The sequence below is a fragment of the Larimichthys crocea genome, chromosome XXIV, assembly GCF_000972845.2.
Source record: "Larimichthys crocea isolate SSNF chromosome XXIV, L_crocea_2.0, whole genome shotgun sequence".
Taxonomy (NCBI): Eukaryota; Metazoa; Chordata; class Actinopteri; family Sciaenidae; genus Larimichthys; species Larimichthys crocea.
In genome coordinates, this window is record NC_040034.1 from 699032 (window position 1) to 708711 (window position 9680).

Sequence of the window (9680 nt, forward strand, 5' to 3'; positions counted from 1 at the left end):
CAAAGCGCCCAAAAGCTATGAAAAAGAAGCGTACACAGTGATGTTAAGTCAAACCACCAAGTTCAAAAGTATTAGCCACAACAAGTCTTTTTTTACCCCTCTGAATAAAGCAACCAAATTGGGAATTTCATGTTTGACGCCAAGCAAATCTGTCAGTATCCACCCGAGAGAGCCGGCTTAGGATGCGTTGCTTCTGGACTGGGTGTGAGAAGAAGGAGGAGGGGTGAGTATAAGGAGGATCACGCACAGCTGGGCACCCCTATACAGACGTCACCGAGTGGATTACTGTTGTAAACATGAGAAGTGGTGGAATGGAAAAGAAGAATTGTCCCCAAAGTTAAAGAGAGAGGTGGCTGGGGCCCGCACAGCGCAACGAGCCAGGCAGCCGGTCTGTCTTTGCTGTGTGACGAGAAAAAAACCTGCCACGGAGCCGGAAGCAGCACTAAGGAGATTAACGTTTGTTTATCAAACCGTGCTTGCACACTCTTCCCTCCGTAGCCATGCACATTTAGCCCTTTGGCAAATCACAGTGGTGACGGGAATGTTGATGCAGAGCTAGGCCGAGCCAGCCCAACATCGCCACCAAACATGCACACTGGCGTCAGCAGTTGTTGGTTGGAACGCTGCTAACTGGCGTGTGTCTCTTTATACCTGTTGGCATTTCAAAGGTTTTGGTACCACTTTCTAACTCTGCATACTTTATAGGGGTGTATACGTTATTAATAAGACTTTATTTATGCTTTATAAACCAGTATCAGACATTATAAAGAGCAACTTTTGTTTTTTTTTTTCCATGAAGGACCCTGCAGGAAGACAACTCCTTTATTTATCCATCCATCTATTATCTAAGCCCAATTTATCCCTCGTAAGGTCACCGCAAGATCACTAATCTATCACAGTGCTATATCCTTATTTAAGTACGCCTTATAGGAAAGTGGTACCAAGATCTTCTGTTGTTTTTCTGATATGAAATCATTTCTTAATTTGCTGAGCAACAGATGACAACCGATCCAAACTACGACAATTCGGCAGCACCTTCATAAAACCAAACTCACTCGCTTGCTTTAGAGCTTTTGATCTTCATCACCAGCAGATGTTTGCTGTGATGAGAACCGTGTATTGTGGTCAAAAGGTCCAGAACAACCGAGTAAGTAAGTACACCTTCCAGTTTCAAAGGTCAAGTATGAGCTGCCTTTAGGTTTTTTGACATTTTAAGACAAAACGATTACTGATTAATCGTAGGGAATAATCTAGTAATTAATCAATAATGAAAGTAGTCGCAGCCCTGAGAGAAATACTCTGTGAATCTACAAGTTGAGAGGAAGTGTGTGTTCTTTCCCGCACACCCCTGCCTCTTGTGTGTATTTATACTGTGCTGTATAAAGTCGTTATCTGGTAACTATCGTTTCATACATCCAAGTTTTTCTAACCATCCGAAGGTATTCAGTCCAATGACAAGTGCTTTATTTTCGGTCGTACTTTGAACATATTTTGATGAAAGATACAGACTCACATGGACAAAAAAAAGAAGTTGTTTTTCTCTCATGCACCGAAACATCTGAAGGGTACATGAAGTGATTTTGTAAAATTGTATGCCAGGAAAGCAGGGGGGGCGAGTTAAATGGAACAAGTTGTATTTTGTAGTGGAGCTCCTCGCTCGAGGAGCCTGGTAGAAGATGTGATGCTCGTCGGTTTGTGCTGCATGTGTGTGTGTACGAGCGTGTTTTTTTTAAAAACTTCCGTGCTTCAAGTCTGCGCCGTTTTACCTTCAACAGACAGACATGCTGCATTTTTTCAGTGCTTGGTGATTATCGTACTAATTTCCCCTCCCCATTTTGATTGTAAAAAAATACTTGATATTACCTAATATTATTAATACTATTATTCCACAGTCCTCTTTTATGGGCTCATGTTTTCTATTTGTGGTGATGTGTAACATTAATAACCTGATTGAATAAAAAAAAAAAAGAAAAAAGAAATGTAGACTTCTTAACTGAGGTTTCATCTTGTGTTACTTGGCGGCGCGGTTCGCAGGTGTATCTTACGGCTTAAAATGGAAAGAGGGTCAATGCCGGAGCAGCTTTTACCGCCACCCTAATGAAAAGGATCCGCTCCATTGATTCTTGGGGTTATGAGTACTTTCATGCTCATTCATACTGTACGCTCACACACACACACACACACACACACACACACACACACACACGCATACACACAGCAAGACGGATAATTTGCAATGCAACATTTGCTCTTTCTTTTTCCTGTGGGCTAGTGTCAGGTTTCCATAATGAATTCTGCTGGAATGTTGGTCAGTCCCAGATGACCTGCAGGGATGCAGCATGCATTGGCTGCGTGTGTGTGTGTGTGTGTGTGTGCGTGTGTGCGTTGCGCACAGGCACTATGTATGTGTGTGCACGTTGTGCACAGGCACATGCCCCTTAGTTTATTCTGATGTAAATTACAGCATGATTCACTTCATTAAAGTGGGTAATTCTTCAGTTATTAACTCAGGTGTGTGTATGTGTGTGTGCACATGTGTGTGTGTGTGTGTGTATAAAAGTAGTACACGGTCCAGGTGTATTAAGGTTACGTGTCCATTCACATATGTGTCAGCTTTGTGCATTTTTCTATCTGTATGCATGCTTGAGTGTTTGTTTCCCGGCATGCATTCATATGTGTGTGTGTGTGTGTATGTGTGTGTGTGTGTGTCCAGTACTTCGGAGCATTGAGCTGTGTGATGAGGCCGTACAGACAGTGGGGGTGCAGATGGTGTACCGAGGCCTGAGGACAGTCAGCCTGTCCATGACTCACACTCGGCAAAGCCAGCAGCTCTCCCTCTCCCCCCTCTACCCTCGGTGGCCCAGAAAGCACAAGACAACAAGTGTGTGTGTGTGTGTGTGTGTGTGTGTGTGTTTGTGTGTGTGACTGCGGGAGGCAACAGAAAATGCAGACTGAGCTGTCCATATCCATGTGTCTATTTTTGTGACTGTGCCTGTGTATATGCTGATATCTTTGTGAATGTATGTCTGTGTGTGTGTGTGTGTGTGTGTGTGTGTGTGTGTGTGTGTGTGTGTGTGTGTGTGTGTGTGTGTGTGTGTGTGTGTGTGTGTGCGCGCGACAGTGACTGTCCAGGGGAAGCTGCTGACATTCTTTTCAGGTCTGATTTCCCACTGCAGAACAGCACAAAAGCCCTTTGTCTGCAGCTCCACTTTTATCTACTCACTTTGTCACTATCATTCCACCTACTGCCATCTCACCCGGCTCCTCGTGAACCTTTACACGTGGAGGAGAGGGATGATTTTGAATGAGGGATTGGGGATTGGGGATCATTTTACTTTCAGTCCGATCAATATCGGGAGATCATTTTTCTGTATTGATCCATTTTTAGCATGAAAGGACTGTCATATCCAAAATATATAGCCTCCTGGTTAAGATCTACATGGATTTACTCTTACTGACAATGTGTTCCAGCACTTCAAGAGTTATTCTTTATCAGGGTTCATTGCTGACATGTTTAACAGCCCTCTTGAAGGTCTTCCCCAATTATGAAAAGGAAATGAAAGTGATGGTTTCATATTCCCGTGGCGTACAAACGGCTGTTAAAAATGTTCAGCCTCGCGCCCACAGTACATTTCGTATAGTCTCGGATGGGCTTATTAAACCATGTTAGAAATCTCGTCATTTGTCGGCCCACCAGACACAGACCCTGTAGCGAGCTCTGTCGGATTCCAAATGATAACCAGCCTTAGCGTGCCAGCCAGCCATCCAGTGCCAGAGTTAGGTGGTCGGGATGACATTTCTAGGAGCATCACTGAGTCAGTGGCTGTATCTGCAAAGCTCGTCCAAGACAAAGTTTTTAAATCTACATTTAATCTTTTTTTTATATAATCAAAAAATATATACAATAATGACTGACGACCTGCCAAAGTAGCCGGCAATGTACCACAACATCCATAACCATATAATTTTCTCCCATTTCGCTGTAGGGGAGATTTATTTCCCTCCATGGACATAGTCGTGGAGTTGAGGATATATACTAGCTCGCTCAGTATTTAGCCCCTCAGGCTACAGAGTGTGATGAATGTCCTACCAGTTACACTGTTTCAGTCAAGCTTGCAGCTTGACATTTTTTTATACAGTTGTCCTCACCTCTCAAGGCAACTGCTGCTTGGTTTTCAACCACAGTCATTTTGTTTTTAGGTATTCCTTTTATTTTCTCACCCGAGCTTAAGGTGTCTACATAGCAAGTATTAAATAAAAAAACAAGACTGAGAGTCATGTTAGGGGCTCAGTGAGGAGCAGTGTGTGGGATTTAGCACCACCTAGTGGTGTAGTTGCTTCCTAGACTGAGAGAGAAACTACAGTGGCTGTAAAACTTTGAAAAGGTGAAAGGTTCTATCTGGAGCCAGTGTTTATTTTTTCCGTTCTGTGCTACTGTAGAAACACGGCGGTTCAATATGGCAAGACTCTATGGATATATAAATATACAAAAAGCTCATTCTAAGGTAACAAACACATAACCATTCTTAATTTCAGGTGATTACACACGGTAATGCACATTCTGTTCCATCTCTGCCATATTATCTAAATAGAGTCCACTAAATCTGACACACTGGACCTTTTTATTATTATGTTTTGGCCTTTTTTCAACCTTTTATTTGATAGAGACAGCCGAAGAGTGACAGGAATGTGGAGAGAGAGAGAGATGGGGAATGACGTGCAGCAAAGGGCCGCAGGTCGGATTCGAACCCTGGGCCGTTGCGGCAAGGACTGAGCCTTTGTACATCTACCGACTGAGCTAACCGACGCCCAGACACACTGGACCTTTAAGCGGGTATAATATTAAAATGTTAACCATCCTTGTTCAGCGAATTAGTACTAAACACGAGGAAAAGTAAAGTAAGTAAGTCAAATATTATAAATACAATATACGATATCGGATAAATACAACACATGAACGTCTATACCAAATATCATAGTAAGCCATCCAATAATTAAGACATTTCACTCAAAACCAAAACTGTCAACCAGACAGAGGATAAACCAAGTCGGTGTGATTTATCCCAAACCATGACTGTCTTCACAAAGTTTTATGGCAGTCCATCAAATGGTAGTTGAGATATTTTTGTCTGGACCAAATTGATGGACCGGCCAACGGACTGACATTGCCATCTCGAGCCACGCTGCTGCTGCTGCTGCTGCTAGCAATCTCATGGAAATCATTTGGAATGAAAAACATGGCTGACAGTCTGTAAATAAGACTTGTTTCTAAAAATTCCTTCAAAAGTTGACTTTGCAGAGATGCCGGGCTTTTCGTGTGACAGCTTAAAGAAACACTCTACTAAGCCGAGAATGTATGCAAGTCTCTCTCTCTCGCTTCTCCAATTATTCTTGATGCTTGTCTGCTTGGCTGTCTCCTCATGCCTTCCCCAGGCGATAAAGATAGAAAGATGGAGACAACATACTCCCGTACCCCTTTAACCCACATGCATGGGCGCTTGCAGAAACACATAAACACACTTACACATTTCCAGGAACATATAGCAACTAAAGCCCAGATCTAGAGATTCATGCGTTAAGACAAATATAACTGCATAATCGCATAGAAATTGAGATGCACAGATACACAGAAGAGGGGGGGACAATGCAGCGTATTTGAGCATGAGTGGGTTGATGCGGTTGCGGCCTTACATGCATGAGTAAGACTTCATAGTACACGGCTTCAATACCCTAAAGGCTTAGCAAAGGGTAGTAACACACTGACACAGTTATCAGACCAGACTAATTGGGTCTGGGACTACGTGTGTGTCGATGTATGCAGGAAAATATATTGATATATGTTTGTCTTGATGTATGTGTGACCCTTTTCGTGCATTTGGTTTGGAGCACAAGCGCGCAAAATTCACTGTCCTCTCACCTTTAAACCTTTTCAAATGCGATTATAAGAAATCAAATAAGCACCTGTAAGTATGTGTCCATTAGTCTGTGCATGTTTTATCCCTCCATGCATCTGTAACGATGCACATGTCACATAAACAGCCTCAGCATCCCTCTGCACCCGTCATACCTCCATACTTCTGTACGTCTTCTCAAATTCATGAGTATCTCTCCTGCCAGGAAAAAACTGTCAGATGTGTCAGAGTTTTCTATGGAAGCTCTTGGCGGAGGATCATGCACTCTTGCAACCGTCTGACCCAGTTTTCAGTCCTCACATCACCACCAGTTAAGATGCTCAGAGATGTTATGCATTATACAGAAAAACACAAACATTTAGCTAATTATGTACCCTCGAACCAACAACGCACATGCACACGCGTTCTGTAATTTCACCAGTGCAAATAATCCAGTATGAAATTAAAAAAAAGACCCGTCCCGTCGTTAATCCAGTCTAAATCAGTCGGTCTGGGAGCATCAATTTAATGAGTAAATTAGAGCACTGCGGCACTACACTCATCCAAACTCATGCCTGTGAGCTGTCCTATTTCATATCAGCTACAAGCAGGGGCGCCGAGACAAAAGCTACATCTAAATGTAGCTGACTAAGTGTGTCTGACTGTTTCTGGGCATTTTCTAAATTTCATCTTTCTGGTAGCCGTCCAACATCTTGTCATCGGGTCATACGCGGTGAGTGACAATCACATCTCAATAGCAAGGAAAGAAGGAACAACAGGAGGAAGGCAAAGGAGCAGAGAGAGGAAGGTGTGACGGAGGAAAGAGAGGATGATGGATTGAACACGCAGAAGAAACAAATGAAAGAATGAATAAATAAACAAGCAAAATGTGACGCCAGGAGCGTGATGAAAGGGACTGAAAGTGGAGGAGTCAAACGTTGAGAGAAACGAGGAGGCATATGGGAGGAAATGGATGAAAAAGAAAGCAAGGAAGGAAGGAGGGAACAAATACTGAAATCTCTGGCACAAGGAGGGAAGGGAATTAAAGAGGGATCAAGGAAAGAAATGAGAAAGAGAGAAACAAGAGAGGCGAAGAAAGAACGAAGGAGCAGAAGGTACAGAAATGGAGAAATTAACAACCAGACAAATCTATGGCACCGAGAGGGAAGAAATTTATGAAAAAGGGACAAATAGAGGAAGAAAACAAAAAGAGGGAGGCAAAAATAGAAAAATGAGCAAGTGAAAAAAAAGCGACCTTGTCAACTTTCAAGTGACTGCATGGGTGAAAGGCAGAAATAAAAGAGCTGTCACTTCACTGTGACTCCCGGTCGAGCCTACGAATGGATCACTGGCTTCACCACGGTACTCGCTGACCTGCACAACAGCCACCGATTAACACATTGTCACATCAGATCCAACACCAGAGGACATAGTGACCATGTGAGAGACAGACAGACAGACACTGAGAAAGACAGAAGAATAGGAATAGGCATAAAGCTTTAGTTCTGTGTCTGTCTGTGTGTGTGGGTGGATGATGTGATGGGACAGTGACAGTAGGTGTGTAACTAATGTGTGGCACCTCGTAATGAGGCCGACACGTCCATTCACACTCACACATTCCCATCGCATGACCCCCTTCATTATTCCCCTGTGGATTTATGGCAGCAGACTGACGGGCATTCATATGCATATTTAAAAGAAAGTTATTAAAAACTGAGTCAGGTACAGCCAGGCCAAACATTCATCTTTCTTTCACTCACGTCTGGTTTTAGTGGCGGTATCGCTGCTGCTGCTGCTGCTAAGAAGTGAGACAGAAAGAGGGAGATGAGAAATTAGATGGAGACGGGAGAAGGTAAAAAGGGGTTAAAGGAACATTATCTTTTTGATGTAGTCCGGTGAAACGGCTCATTACAAGCCAGAGCGACGAAAGAAAGGATAAAATTCTCCATTCTCCAACTCCCACACGCGCAAACACCCACAAACGCAGGCACGACGGCGTGTAACAGAGGAGAATACAAAACCATCCACAGTTGCCAACAGAGGCACAGCTGACATTTTTAAAACATACAGAGAGAGACAGAGACTCGGGCAGGTAGACAGAGGAAGAGAAACACTCAAGAGAAGTTGAAACATTTTGGCATTTTTCTGGCCCAGTGCGCTGAGCCTATTCCAGGATGGAGGGAACTCTTTATACTCCCTCTCCCCCCCAGGCCTCAATCTGCCTTTCAGATCCCTCCCTCAATACTTTAGTCTCCCCCTCCCTCCTTTTCCCTCTTATCCATTCACTTTCTCAACACTTCTCCCTCCCCACCTCCTTCCCTGCTGTGGATTTACAGCCGCCTCCTCCAAATTCCACTCAGTCGTTTTCATTTTGGGTAATTTTTTTATTCCGCCGATGTTTATTCATGACAGAGGTTCAGAGAGAGAGAGAGAGAGAGATAAGAAGCCAAGTGCTGAGTTGGCCCCCGAGGGCTGTGAGGGCTCCAAGTCAGTCACTTGCAACACACAAACACACGTGCACATAAACACAAAAAGAAAAAGTACTTGGAATGCACGAGTGCATGTTTGCAAATGCACAAGCACACACACACGCACACACGCTTAACCCTCCTACAACATGCGGCGTTTTCGGTTTCTCATCACGTACAAACGGAGGCGTTTTGTCCGTGAAACTCCACTATCGTTATCAGATTGAGACTAAGCCGGCTGCCTCGCTTTGCTGTTTCTGTTTGCCGAGGAGAAAAATCTTTTTCCCTCTGAGATGTCACCACCAAAACATGGCTGACCCCTCATCTGTCAGCAGAGTTCATCATGATGTCATGACAGACACACACAACACAAGGAGAGCCTCTGTTTTTTTTTTTGTGCACTTATAGGTTACTTGTATGTTGCAGAAAGATTTGCAGTTATAACAGAGGGAGAAAGAGAGACATGAGAGACTCTGTGCACAGAAAGTGAGCAGGAGGCGCAGAGAAAACGAGGCGTTTGTCTCTTAGATTGGGTTACAATCCTTTTTATTCTCTCTCACCGGCTCCCAAATCTTCCACAGCCACAAGTCTCTTTCTCTTAAAGTCACACAATACACCGCCAGTCTGATCCCTTTTCAATGTGTCTCCTCTGCACCTTTTTTTTTTCTACCTTTCCAAATTATGAGCCTCAGCTTGCGTTCTGGTGCCTGCCGAGTGTGATCACAATGGCGAGACTCATGAAAATAACGAGCCATAATCACGCTATCGGGTTCTAATTTTTGGTTTCATAGATGTGCATTGACTGTGGGATGACGTAAATGTTAAAGGACTACACCATGTTGAGAAATTGCTCTGTTAATCTACTGTTCCCTACAGTGACAAGGACATATAGAAGACAAAATGCCTATTGTATTCCAATACATGAACTCCCATGCACTATATTTACATTTGAGGCTACAATATATTGAGTTCTAATAATGCAGTTTGCATTGAGTGCCTAGTCAGTGGAGCTGAAGCAGTTATGTGTAGCATAGAAACTCTCAGTCACTTTTAATCAGATTTGGACTGAGACGACTCGATGCCCTGAAAATCTCGTTTTAAAAATGAGGAAAGTTGGACATCTGCAAACAATCTTAAAGGCTCTGAAATTCATTTTTCCCCCCAAATCAGCTTCTTAATATGACAGATGGAGTCCTGATAAGATGACACAAATCCGATCAAACGACTACCCACACAGCCCCGATGAAGCAGCTTTTTTTGGGGGGGTGTTAAACTCTGCAATAAATAACATCTAAGAATGTTTCCCCATAAATCTGTCATG